At 42.7% G+C, this 14,003-nt stretch overlaps 1 long non-coding RNA gene across 2 annotated transcripts in view; it reads left to right on the top strand.

Moving 5' to 3' along the window:
• Window positions 1-11,571, top strand: part of LOC115287700 — a 48,241-nt gene extending 36,670 nt beyond the window's left edge. The window contains exons 2-3 of one of the 2 annotated variants that reach the window (XR_003906611.1): window positions 1,198-1,449; window positions 11,449-11,571. This is a non-coding gene — a long non-coding RNA (uncharacterized LOC115287700). Of the gene's footprint in view, window positions 1-1,197; window positions 1,450-4,833; window positions 6,077-11,448 lie in introns of those variants that run through there. The other variant, XR_003906612.1, reaches the window with a different exon arrangement.
• Window positions 11,572-14,003: the final 2,432 nt, after the last annotated feature.

Raw genomic sequence — 14,003 nt, forward strand, 5'->3', positions numbered from 1 at the left:
ACATCAGCGATCCCACTGCTCCTCAGTAGAAGCCCTGTTGGTATTTTGGGTAAGACTATCCAAAGCATCGTAGGAAATTCCACATTCCTGGCTCCACCCATGAACCCCACAGTGCTCCCCATTCCAACCCACTACTTCTGACCCCTGACTAAAAATGAATCCACACATTTCCACCCGCCTCCTGAATTGAGAACAACTGGTCTACCCAGTCCTGCCAGTTTACAGGGAAAGGAAGATTAGACAACTTGTGGTCTTTCCGTGCCTTTTCCTTCTGAACCCAGCAAAATCAGGATCCAAAGTTCAGATTTTACAATGAAGTTTGTTTCTGAAATATATCTCTGGTTTTCATTCTTCCGACCAATCCTTTTTTGTTTTGGGAGTTTTTCTTCTCAGAGTTACATGCTATGTGTTGCAATGTTAAGTCTGAACCTTTCAGATGAATCAAGCAAGAATTATGAGCATTTTCAGATTATTTATACGTAACTCAAGATTTTGGTGTAATATTTTCTACATGTAGTCCGTTGCCTATCCAGTTCTTAGAATCCTTTAATAACGAGAAATCTGCCTTTCCTTCTTCTTCACTCATTATCTCTGTGCTTTCATCAAGCATCTTCTGGGCAAGTTGTTGTTATCCCATTAAGTGTGGAGGACAGAAAGAAACATTTTTGCACAGAAAGCTCTGGATCTTCATATGACTTGAGCTGAGTATCATTTATCCTGTCTCCGGCACCAGAATCACATTTCAGAGCTCATTTGCCTTTATACACCTGACCGGCTCTCTTCACCTGCCTCTGTGACTTTCTCTCTACACACTTGAATGCTTTGTAGATGAGGAAGAATCACTTACCCTAATCACGAGTATAGCTGAGAGCTGTTAGTGCTTGGGTGACTCTTTTCCTTAACACTAAATGGTGTAGTCAATGAGAGTAATACCAAATGGTATATAGTCCTTGAGAGTAATACTTTGAAGTAGCGTGTTCCTGAAGGAATCTCAGGCTCTGTGAACAATTGTGTTTGTGCAGATGTCCAGAATAACATCGACCTGCCAACTGGATGGACATCCTGATCTCCTCTGTCATTGTATCAAACAGATTTGTTATAACTTGTGGGAAAGAGAAACATTTAATTTTTTAATTTAGGGTTTTTTCCCCCTTGCTTGCTTCTTAAGTAAAACCAATCTAGTTTCTTTTTCTGCAGCAAAGGAGGAAGGAACAAACAACAAATTAATCAGACAGGAAGCGAATAACCACAGAAAGACGTCTGCCTCTGACTCAGTATGTCACATTTAACAAGAGGCCAGAGCTCGTCCAAAATGGCTGTTTAAAAACGACCCCGCACTTGCCTTAGAAGATGATGCCTTTTTCAGCGACTGTTTTCTCTCTGGGCTCACATCTTGCTTGTCTGTCTACCTGTGTCCCTGATCATGCCTCCCTACGGTATTCTTTAACGGTAAGAAAAATTATCTTAAACCTAAATGTGTTTCCTTTATCAGCTAGAGGGAAGAACTAAATGGATTTTAGCGGGCCATAGTATGTTGGGGTAGTTTGATTTCTCACTAGAAGACCACGCAATCTATTCCTGTTGCACAGAATGCTAGCTTCAACACTGTGATGATTGCGGGCAATTCGTAACTTGTGTTTTGTGCCAAAAAATAAGCAAGATTTCCAGTAGAATTTTTCCCAGCCCCAGGACAAGTTTGGATCCACAGGATTTTTTTTTTCCATTTAAAATAAGGGTTAATGTCCGTAAGTATGTCCTTCCAGTGTACGGTACAGTTGTCCCTACAGTGCTTTTGAATGATCACTTTGGCGAGCAGGAGTTAAGTGCTTTTAAAGTAAAGGGAGTGATTGGAAACTTCAAAGGAAAGTACTGGGGACCTCAGCTGTTGCAGTTCTCTTGCTACAGATTTGTCACTTAAGTCCAAATCCCAGCTTAAACCATTTCAAAGCAGAGTCTTTTAGGAAGAAGACAATCTGTCTTTAGAATCTCTCTATTCGACCCCCTAACAGTATAGCGCATAGCTAATACTGCTAATTAAATTCTGTAGCATTTGTTATAACTCTACACAGTTAAGATGATTAACATTTTATTATAAAATACTGTAATTTAAAATTTTCAAGCAATGTACCCAGAAACCTATAGAAGAGGAGTAAAGAAACTTTTTGTATAAAAAAAAAATTTCCCCTCCTCTGGGGTACATATGAAAAAGTGACTTGACACATTTCTTTTTCCCCATGGAGAAATATAAAATAAAGTTTTAAAATATTAAGAGGGCACATACAACTTTAGTCAATAAGGACATGTTTTTTTAAATAATTTAACAGTATAAGCAATGTGTGCAGTAGAAAATGGAGAAGTGGTAAAATGGAGAAAAGGTTCAGGAAGATTGTGATCAAGAAAAGTAGAACAGGGCGCCTGGGTGGCTCGGTCGGTTAAGCGTCCAGCTTCGGCTCAGGTCATGATCTCACGGTTCGTGAGTTGGAACCCTGCATCAGGCTCTGTGCTGACAGCTTCGGATTCTGTGTCTCCCTCTCTCTCTGACCCTACCCTGCTCATGCTGTCTCTCTCTCTCTCTCTCTCTCTCTCTCTCTCTCTCTCTCAAATAAATAAAGACACTAAAAAAAAAAAGAAAAGTAGAACATCTTGGAATAGCGAAAGAGAGGTAAATGAAAAGGCAAGAGAAAGAAGAAGACAGGATAATGTGCTAGGGAGGTGAGAGTCTGGGAAAGGCTGGAGGTCAGTGTGGAAGCCATTCATTTGGACCGTGGGTCTTAAGTGTTACCCATTAACTTCATAAAGTTATGCTGCTTCTGAACCAGCACGTCATCTAGTCAAAACCCTGCCTTTTGTAGTCTAAAGAGGTTCAAATGATTTACCTAGAATCACATTCAGGTTTTTTGCTGTTCTTTGAAAAGCTCATACATGAGTTCGTTGTTTACAGCTCTTTAATGACTCTAATATTTAAGCTTTTCAGGAGTGTACAGACACTGGGGAAAGTGCAGTGGTTTGAGAACTTCCCAGGATAAAAATGATCCCCTGGGGTCCAGCAGCAACCTCACCTTGCTTGTTGAAGAAATCAGTTTCTAGATCTGGCCCATAGGCTGGGAGTTGTCCAAACTATGCTGACATGTAAGAGGAAGTGAGCTCTCTAATTTTGGGACCTTTCCCGTTTGATGCCCTTTTGAAGTCTGCTTCACATTTCACGAACATGTCATTTTACTTTGTACGTTTCTGGTTGCTTAAATTGTGAAACAGTTCACTTTTTGTTTATCCAAATTGCCATACATTTATGTCTTGTCGAAAAGAGCATTTCCCTTGAACTATCATAAATACTGCTGTCTGTATTTGGCAACCCCCTCTCCTGAAAATTAAAACTGAAAAAATTACTAGAATAAAAAATACCTTACCTAGTATGCTCTTTCTGAGAAGTTTAAAATGCACTTTATACACATCTCCCTTCACCATTCATGTGTAACATGGAGGTTTGCAGGGGCCTGCACATGTGGGCTGGGGCTCCGATTGATTTCTGGGTTTTTTCTGACGGGAAGACAATGGCAATAGCATTGATCACCTGTTACATGTTCGGTTCTTTACTTCTACTTCTTTTATTTTTTAAAAAATAGCAAATATTGTTATACATCATTTGCCTTATTATAGGTGCCATGATCACCATTTTATTGTGGGAACCGGACTCAGGCTACACAGTTGGCCCAAGGCCACTTAACAACTAAATGTGAAGTTTCCCATTATTTCAAGAGCATCTTTCATAAATGCAGTGTAGAGGCCGGGAGGTGACTTCTTGAAGTCCTAAGACTCTGAGATTACAAGTGCCTTGTTTTAAATGTCACAGCAACAGGGGCCCCTAGGTGGGTCAGTGGGTTGAGTATCTGACTCTTTTTTTGTTGTTTTGTTTTGTTTTTTTTGGAGTATCTGACTCCTGATATTGGCTCAAGTCATGACCTCACGGTTTGTGGGTTCAAGCCTCACATCGTGCTCTGCACTATCACTGCAGAGCCTGCTTGAGATTCTCTCTCTCTCTCTCTCTCTCTAAATAAATAAGTAAACCTTAAAAAATGTTTTTAAATATCACATCAATAATACCTCTAAAATGGACACCTGGGTGGCTCAGTGGGTTAAATGTCCGACTTCAGCTCAGGTCTTGATTTCATGGTTCATGAGTTTGAGCCCCACATAACTTCAGATATCTGTCTCCCTCTCTCTACCTCTTCCCTGCTCATACATACTCTCTCTCTGTGTTTCTCTGTCTCTCTCTCTCAAAAATAAATAAACATTTAAAAAAAGAAAAGGTTTAAAGGGAGGTGCCTGGGTGGCTCAGTTGGTTAACCATCCGACTCTTGGTTTGGGCTCAGTTCGTGATCTCACATTGCACTGACAGTGCAGAGCCTGCTTGGGATTCTCTCTCCTTCACTCTTGCCTCTCCCCCACTCATGCTCTCTGTCTCCTAAAATAAATAAGTAAGCTTAAAAAAAAAAAGTAAAATAAAGTGAATAACCATAACCAAACCATGGTAGTTTGGCTTTTTTAGAAGTAAATTTGGTGAGGGGTGCCTTGGTGGCTCAGTCGGTTAAGCATCCGACTTTAGCTCAGGTCGTGATTTCATGGTTTGTGGGTTTGAGCCCTGCGTCAGGCTCTGTGTTGCCAGCTCAGAGCCTGGAGCCTGTCTTTGGATTCTGTGTCTCCCTCTCTCTCGGACACTTCACTGCTCACACTGTCTCTCTCTCTGTCTGTCTCTCTCTCTCTCTCTCTCTCAAAAATAAAATAAAACGTTAAAAAAATTATTTTACTTCATAGCAACCTTTTTGTCCCTACCAGTTGCTCTTACAGTGAAACTGTGAATTTGTGTACTACTAATCATGACATTGTAGATGTTTCAACATGTCTTCTCCGAAAAATGCTTTTGCCACTCCCCCCTTCAAAATTAACTGTTTATCTAAATGAACTCGAAAGGAAGTATTTCTGAACTAGCCAAGGACACTCTAAATGCAGCAAGTCACAAACCCTTACCATTGAGGAGACAGGCTATAGGCAGAATTCACTTAAGTTATCGTCTTAAATGATGATCAAGAAAAGAGCAAGTGCGTTTTCAGAAGGGAGGGGTTCTGCCGGTGTTCCAACTGGGATTGAGAAGAACGGAGATCCCTAACTAGGTGAGGCTGCCACTTTGCTTAAAGCTTGTTTCTCTTCTCCACCTTCTGCTTCCTCTTGACTTGAGCCATCTTTTGTTTTTCCTCTTTATGTTGATTGCCTCATTGCCTACAGCCCTCTGAGCCTGAGCCTGCTGGAGAAGAGTTCACAGTAACAGAAACAGACTTCATGCAAAGATATTAAAAGTTTCTAAAATGACCATATGACATGCTGGGGCTGGGGGAAGTGGAGCCCAGAGAGGTTGCGCTGTGACTTGTATCATAAAATAGAAACTACAGGCAAGTGCAGCTGTGAAAAGGTTGTGCTGAAGAAACAGGATGGCTGTGGTTTACTGTGAGCATCAATTTTCCTGTTGAGCATTTTTACAGGAAGTTAAAGAACAAAGCCAACTTCATCGTAATTAGTTCTAATGGTTTTCAGACCTTAAGCACATCCAGCTAAGTTTGCATCATGCAGGAGTCTCTAAAGAATAGAATCTATAATCATGATGATAGGAACCTCCAAACTATGGGCTTTTAAAAATTCAGGATTTTAGTAGCCATTTGAGTTTGCTAAATGGTTTTATTTTTACAGTGTAACTTGGAGTGGATTCATTGCCTTTATAATGAATGCTTCTAACAGTAATTTTTCATGGTTGTAAATAACTCAATATGAATTTAAGAGCCTTTTCTTATTAAAACACTGTTGAGGCATATATAACTTAATATTTATTGGTCAAACAAGTGCGCATGTGTGTACAGAGAGACAGAGGAGGGAGGGGTGTGTGTGTGTTTATAAGCTGGAAGGACATACATGAAAGTGTTTAGAATAGCTGTAAATTATCTGTATTATGATTAATCCCAGTGCTTTTTCACCTAAAATTTAATTATTATTATTTTTTAAATTAATTCATTTATTTTGAGAAAGAGAAAGAGGCAGCAAGCCGGGGACGGGCAGAGAGAGGGAGAGACATTTCCAAGCAGGCTCCACACTATCAGCGCGGAGCCCGACACAGGGCTTCGACTCGGGAAGTAGGAGATGATGACCACACCGAAACCAAGAGTCGGACACTTAACCGACTGAGCCACCCAGTGCCCCACCTAAGATTTAATTATTATCGATGCTTCTTTCAGTGGCTAAATACAACTGTCCTGTTTTATTTTCATGTTTGTGTTGTCACTCTTAAAAATAAAACAGCCAGTTGGGTTTGTCTGAGAATGGCAGAAGAATTGCCGTTGGGGACATGCAAGCTATGGCAAAATCATAGGCAAACCAAGAGATCAAAGGAGAGGAAGGCTGCTTTACAGAGAAAAAGGAGGAAGTTGGAAGGGGCTGCTTTGCCTGAAAGCCCCCTAGAGGAAAGTCACAGTTCAGGTGGTGGCAGTTTCTCACTGACCGGGCAAGAAGAAAACCTTCCTTCTGCCTGCTGGGGGAGGAAAGACGACTTCTTCCTCTTGAAGAACGCTTCTTCCTGTGGGGGCTGCAGTTAGTAGGGTCTGAGAGCTCTATTTCTGGCCTCCTGACCCCCTTTTATTTTATTTATGTATTTATTATCATTATTATTATTATTATTATTATTTTGAGTATACTCCACACCCAGTGCGGAGCCCGACATGGGGCTTGAACTCATGGCCCATAGATTAAGACCTGAGCTGAGATCAAGTGAGACACTTAACTGACTGAGCCACCCAAGTGCCCCTGACTCCATGTTAAATGAGGTTTCCATTACTCGATTCCCCATTTCCCCCTTTTGATCAAGATCCTTCCTTAAAAGTATCACTGATCAAGAGTTGGGTCATCCAGAGCCCTCCCTACCAGGAGCGAGCTTTCCTGGGTGTTGTGTCCCATAGCGGAGGGAAAGTGCGGAGCAGTTGGAAACCACGTAAAGCCCCGTGTGAGTAACAAGGAAGGTTAAGAGGGAGAGCTCACAGGCGTCTCCCAACTAAACTCTGTATCTTGTCAGGGTTGTGCACATGGGAGATCATCTTGTAGCACTGGGTGAGCATCACCTTCTTGTATATTTTTCCTATAAAGTTTTGACAGGCCTCAGGCAGAGAACTTCAAAATAATTATACAAAACACAAAAGCAACGTGACAGTTCCAGTTTGTATGAGGCTGCACGCCGACGCTGGGCCGGAAGGGAGCCAGCTGAGCAAATCAAAGGAACGCGGAGGATTAGACGAAGCTTGTTGTAGCCAATGTGCTTGTTCCCTCAATTTGTGCAGTTGGATTTCTGCTTGCCCCGAGGTGTTTATCCATGTGCGGTAGATGGCGTTTGCTGTTGCACAAAAATGCCTCCTTGCTCAGCAAGTAGGTAATCGAAGGCTATGTGATTATCCAGTGATACCTTAGCCAGTGAGTTACGTGATCATTGTTGAGCCGCCCCTGCTTTGACTATGGAACCGGCCAGCTCTCCTGGTGTTTTGGAGAGATGTCTCATCAAGTATTCATTAACACTCTACTGCAGCGTGAAGACTGTCTCTATGGAGACAAATCCAAGTCACACATGCTTGTTAGAAGTTCTCATTTTTAAGAAAAAAAAATTAAAGTTTATTTATTTAATTTGAGAGAGTGAACAAGGGAGAAAGCAAAGAGAGAGGGAGAGAGAGAGAATCCCAAGCAGGCTCCGCACTGTCAGTGTCAAGCCCAGTGCAGAGCTTGAACTCACAACCATGAGATCAAGACCTGAGCCAAAACCAAGAGTCAGATGCTAAACCGACTGAGCCACCCAGGCGCCCCTAGGAGTTCTCATTTAATGCGGCCATGAAGTGAGGTGGGCCGTTAGGAAGCTGCTCTTCTGCTATAAGGAGAAAAGAGCGCAGTGAATACAGCCAGGCCTGCACATAGGGCTCCCTTATAAGTATTAGCATTTATGGACTCATCTGTCGGTGTGGAGGCATTAGCATCATTCAACCAAGACTCAAATACCATGTTATCAAATATTGAAAGTCTTCCTAAACATACGGGTATGACAGCCAGCTTACAAATGGTATGAGTTTCACTGGCTGTCCACAGTGTCTTACATATATATATGTGTGTGTGTGAATATATATATATATATTACAGTAAAACCTTGCTTTGTGAGCATAATTCATTCCAGAAACATGCTTGTAATCCAAACCACTTGTATATCAAAGTGACTTTCCCCTTAAGAAATTATGGAAACTCAGATGATTCATTCCACAGCCCAAAAATATTCATATAAAAATGATTACAATACTGTAATATAATACAAAATAATAAAGAAAATATAAAATATAAAGAAAAAGAACAAATTAACATGCATTTAACTGTGAAAACCTTCATGGCTGGTTAGGGAATCATTGCTGTCTTTTGGTTCAATGGAATCTTTTTCTGCATGGGGGTCATTGTACACTGTCACACGGATGTTGACCACAGTACAGTATTAATAAACATTTGTCATATACTGTATTTAATGTAACTGACAATAAGGCAGCAGAGGAAAGGGTCTATATCTGCCAGCAGCCTGACCTAGAATGAAGCAAAGCATTCATTCCTAAGCTTACTTTTGTGTGGAAAAGCAAAGGACTGGCCATAGGTGCTTTGAATTGACAAAAAATAACACCAGTGCCAATTGTGGGCACCTTCCAACATTCTGAAGAATCACTGATTTCTGCCAAACATCACAACCTGAAACCAAGTGTCTGAGCATGGGAGACCGTCACCCACAATCCTACAGTGAGAGAGAGAGATGGGGAGAGAGAGAGAACTATTGGCTCAGTTGTGATCACGTGACATCCGGCATCATGTACTACTTGTATTACAAGACATCGCTCATTTGTCAAGTTAAAATTTATTAGAAATGTTTGCTCACCTTGCAGAACACTCACAGAATAAGTTACTCACCATCCAAGGTTTTACTATACATATATATATATATATATATATATATATATACACACACACACACATACAAGAGAGCTCATTTCTCCAACCAAAGATTGGGTTAAATTGAGGCAGGGAACAAGGGTGTGTGGATATCTTATTCTAACCTTGTGAAAGGGACGTGAGGAACAGTTGAGGCATGCAGTGACATTTGGGATCCCAGCAAAATTACTTATAGGATAAGCTAAGGGATCACTGTTGTCCTGGACAAATGGAGAGTTCTGGTGACAAGTCCAACAATCAGAAGGGTTTCCCCCTTTTGTAATGAACTGGGAAATGTAGATAAGAGCATTATCTGTCCAAGGAAGAAAGGGAGAAGATAAGGTAAGAAGCAACAATGAGAAAAGGAGATACAGGCCTGGTCCAGCCATCTGGGGAAAGCTGTCATCCGCTTCTAGGCCCCAAAATCTTTAATTTCAGGCCACCAGTGAGTGTACAGCTCCAGTCAGGATTTGGTGCCGTTAGGTGTAGCGTGTGAATCCAGGACTCTATTCCTTGAAGTCTGGTGACACAGGGTTGGCTAAACATTACCTAGTAGGGACCCTTCCAGTGAGGTTGAAGACACCTTTTGGAAGTGTCTTTTCCAATAGGTGAAATCCCAGGGCTGAAAGGTATGAAGTTTAAGGGCTTCCCCTCCTGGGAGCATGCAGTGAAAACATTGTTCTATTAAAGCATGGTCCTTTTCAACGGAAGCAAGTAAGCCTTTACGATGTTGGAGTATATCTCCTTTTATCAGCTGTCAAAAGAGGTGGGAGCCAGACGCATCAGGCACCCTGTGACCTTCTCAAAGGGTCGGATCTGAGATTTAGAAGGACCAAGAGCAATGCTTTTGGCCAGTGATTTGGAAGGTCTCTACCAATTCTGCCATTCGAGTCTCAGTCGTGCTGTAAGTGTGCTGGCCTCGCCCCAAGGATTGGCGGTGGGGGGCCCCGGGCAAGTGCCATAGATCCGGGCACATGACCTGTTGAAGTGCTCGATGGTGAAGCAAGTTCTAGGTCACTTTTAAGCTCGAGAGGGGCTCCCCAGGGAGGGATAGTCTTTCCTAATAGGATTTTAGCCACAAAAGAGGCCATAGCCTGTCTACAAGGGAAAGCTTCCAGTCCAGTGAGAAGCCGTGCAGACCATAACTAAAACATCCGTAATCATGAGATGGGAGGGGCTGAATTAAACCCATTTGCCAAACCTCTAATGGTCTGTCCAGCAATTTAAAACACCCAGGAGCAGCAGGGACGCATTTCCAAAGCTTGTATTTTACACAGGTAGGGCAAGCAAGGTAGGCACTTTTGCAGCCTTATTAATATTTCCTCACCGGTATTGTTTCATAAAAGTTGTCATTCCCGCAGTTTGCTGGGAATTTGAGAACCTTTGGCAGGACTGCATTGTTATTTGGTACAAGCCAGAGTTCTCCCTTTTCACTCAACCAACAATGATTAGATTTCCAATATTGTATTTTCCTCTCCGGGGCTGGTTGTTGGGCATCTCTTGTCAAGTTTTGGGGATTTTCTTTTGGAGGAGCATCCTTTTGGACCATGACAGAGGTTTGCATATTCGTTCCCTGAAGACTGGCATTTTTAACAGAAACATCGACAAGGTGGTTTCTTTCAGCCTCCAGGGAGTCAAGTCTGGAATGCCCAGGGACCTTAATTCTAGCTGGGCAGATGGCAAAATATGGCGTCTAATAAAATTGTTAAGTCTGTTCCCATTAGAGGTAAAGAAACCTTGCTGTTTCCATAACATCCCAGTCGCGGGCTGCCCCAAAGGCATTCCAGCTGTCCGCGTAGATGCTTGTGAGCTTGCCTTTGGCTAAGGTTCAAGACTGAGTAAGAGCCTGTCATTCAGCGTGTTGGGCTAAAGGTAAAGGAGCTCTTTTGAAAAGGGTTGTAATGGTGTGGCCAGCGTATTTACCATTCCCGTCCCTTGAATAAGACCCATCAGTAAAGCATGACAGGTCTGCACTGGCTTGAGAAGTTTTCTGTAAATTATCACGGGGAGTCAGAAGGTGCCGTGTCAGCCTCACGCGGTGGTGAGGCTCCATCAGTGAGGAGGGAGAGAAGAGTGGCCTGGCTCAGGGCACCGCAGCAAGAATGAGTTCCATGATGAGCAGTTAGTGGGGGATTTCATAGGAGGTGAGGCGACTGACTGAAAGATGTTGTGTGGTGAGAATTCTGGGGGGCCTCTACTGCATGGGACACAAAGGAGGCTAGAGGGGACCCCATGATTGTTTCTTCAGTGGCCTCAACCAAGTAGGCAAAGTGGCAAGGATGGCTCTGAGAAAAGGGGGGTGCCCTCATGCCGGAGGGTCCGGTTGTTGGCTGTACTAATGTCCTATGGGTTGATGGTAATGTCCACATTTTTGGGTGAGTGCTCCAAAGGCATTCTCTTCCCTCTCACAAACAGGAAAAAAGGAACCTCCCTGATGTCTGAGGGCAAGGAGCTTTATTAAGCTTTTCTTTAAGATCCCCAAGTCTGTGTTCTCCTGACCTTCCCTTCTCAGGTTTGTTGTTGTTGTTGTTGTTGTTGTTGTTGTTTTTAAATGTTCATTTATGGAGGGTGGAGGGGCAGAGAGGGAGAAAGAGAATCCCGGAATCCCAAGCAGGCTCTGCACTGTCAGTGCAGAGACCAGTGCAGGGCCTGATCCCATGAATCGTGAGATCATGACCTGAGCCAAAATCAAGAGTCCGATGCTTAACCAACTGAGCCATCCAGGCACGCCATGGTTTGTTGTTTTTCAGTAAAACATATAAGGGTTGGGCCATAAGATGGAAGTTTGGAATCCAATTTTGACAGTAGCCCCTTAGCCTAAGAAAACCGCATAATGGTGCTTAGTTTTAGGTTTGGGGATGTTGAGATACCACTCAGCCGATCTGAATCTGAATGTAGCCCTTTTCCGGGCTCAGGTGCCCTAAATATGGAACCTGAGTTTGAGTAGACTGTCATTTTGCCTTGGAGACTTTCTGTGCCTCTAAGGCTAAAAGTTTTAGCAGGTAGCTGCTGTCCTCCTGTGACAAGGCTTGGGAGAAGGAGCAGAGAAGCAAGTCATCTACATATTATAACAAGGTAGAGCCTCCAGAAAGTGTTTGTGTCCTTGGAGTCTGCGCTAAGGTTTTCCAGAAGTATTCTCAGTAAAAGCATGGGGCATTAGCGTCCAGGAGTTTTCTTTTCCTTCTCACGTGAAGGCAAACAGATATCAACAGGCCTTGTCCGCAAGGCTGCTGAAGAAGGCACTGCACACATCGATGACAGTGAAAATTTGCTTTTAGTGGGGATGGAGATCAATAAAGTATGAGGATTCAGAATAATCGGGGGGCGGGGGCTAACAATCTTGTTTATCGCTCAGAGGTCCTGGTCGAGCTTCCGTCCTCAGACATTGGGTTTTCTCACAGGTAAAATAGGAGTGTTACAGGCTCACTGAGGTGCTGAACCTCGGAATCTTTTATTATGAGTTTGATGCCTTGAAGGGCTTCTTTATTTATAAGGTATTAATTCTGGGGAGAGGCTTTGAGGGATCTGTTTGAATCTTCATCTAACCTGAAGAAGCCAACCGTATGTGAGAAACACATAAAAATGAATTGAGAACATTATATATAAAGTAAAACATAAATGAATCTAAATAAAAATAAGACAGAATAGAAAGTAACGGGGCAAGAGAACATTTGGACCTTTCCATCTGTCCACTTGTATTATTTCTTTTATACCCACCACCACCACACAACACACACAGAGCAACTAAAATATTCTTCTATTGATTCCAGTTTTTTTGCCAAAATAAAAACCGTTTACTTTTCTCTCATTCGGTTTAGGATAGATAGTATTTAAGGGTGACCACTGGGAAGATGTATATAGCAAAATGCTCTACACTTTCATATAGTCCAAAATGGTGATAAAATATAACTGGACAAACCCCCTTTTCTCCACCCTAACGGAACTTGGCTGATTCACTCCCACACTCAGGACCAAAGGCCAGTGTTCTGAGGATTATCAGGTATTTTCACTGGACAGCGTTGGAAATCATTCCCCTCCTCATGTCATTCTGTAATGTGGGCCTCTAGATCCTGTGGTAGGGTCTAGAATGACTTTAACGTTGGCTATAAGAAACTAAGAAACCATTTACTTACATAACTAGCCAATTCTCTTGATCTTGACCATTTTACATTCAGAGATAATTGTGTGTCTTGGATGAAAGACTGCAGAGGAAGCCCCGAGTTTCCTGGGGCAGGTCTGGACTGAGCTATGTGGGCTGTGGTTGAGGCTTTCGCTGGCTGTGCCACAGGAGAGAATACGTCCACTGTAGGATGGAAAGAGGAATGAACAAGTCACTCTCCTCCCAAGGTGGCCGTCGTAACTCATGTTACATCTGGAGCAGACGGCTCTGGGCCCCACGGTGCTCTGGCTGGTCTAGGGTCAGTGTATGACGCTGTCTGATATGTGTTAAACCATGATGCTGACCTAATGACATTATAGTAAAACCACCAATGCCAACCATTTCTTTCACAGAACTAGGAGATTCCAGACTTTCTAAATATTGAGTGTGTGTGTGTGTGTGTGCAACAGAGAAGAACCAACTAATGAATTCTTAAAGCCACATATGCCAAATATCCCACTCTGTTCTCTTAACCCATGGTGCTGGGTCCCTTATAAAGGATTTATTGGTAGATCCCTGCCCTCACCGCAATGATTTTTCCAACTAAAATTTGATGCTTTTTGAATGATCCATTCAGTATTAAATAAAACTTTGACAATTAATCACATACCCCAGGTTTCAGGATGATCTTTAATTTCTTCCATGTCTGACAACCCGGAGATAGCCTGGGTGAGGAATCAGTTGGCAGATATTTTATGCAAGTCATTGTCTTAGAATGACTGCAGTGCATAACAGACTCGCACGTGTGCTGAGACCTGCGGCTGTGAGTTTGCCAGCTGTGCTCTCGCAGCAGCAGCAGCAGCAGACACAG

This window comes from Suricata suricatta, chromosome 3 (assembly GCF_006229205.1).
Source record: "Suricata suricatta isolate VVHF042 chromosome 3, meerkat_22Aug2017_6uvM2_HiC, whole genome shotgun sequence".
Classification (NCBI taxonomy): domain Eukaryota; kingdom Metazoa; phylum Chordata; class Mammalia; order Carnivora; family Herpestidae; genus Suricata; species Suricata suricatta.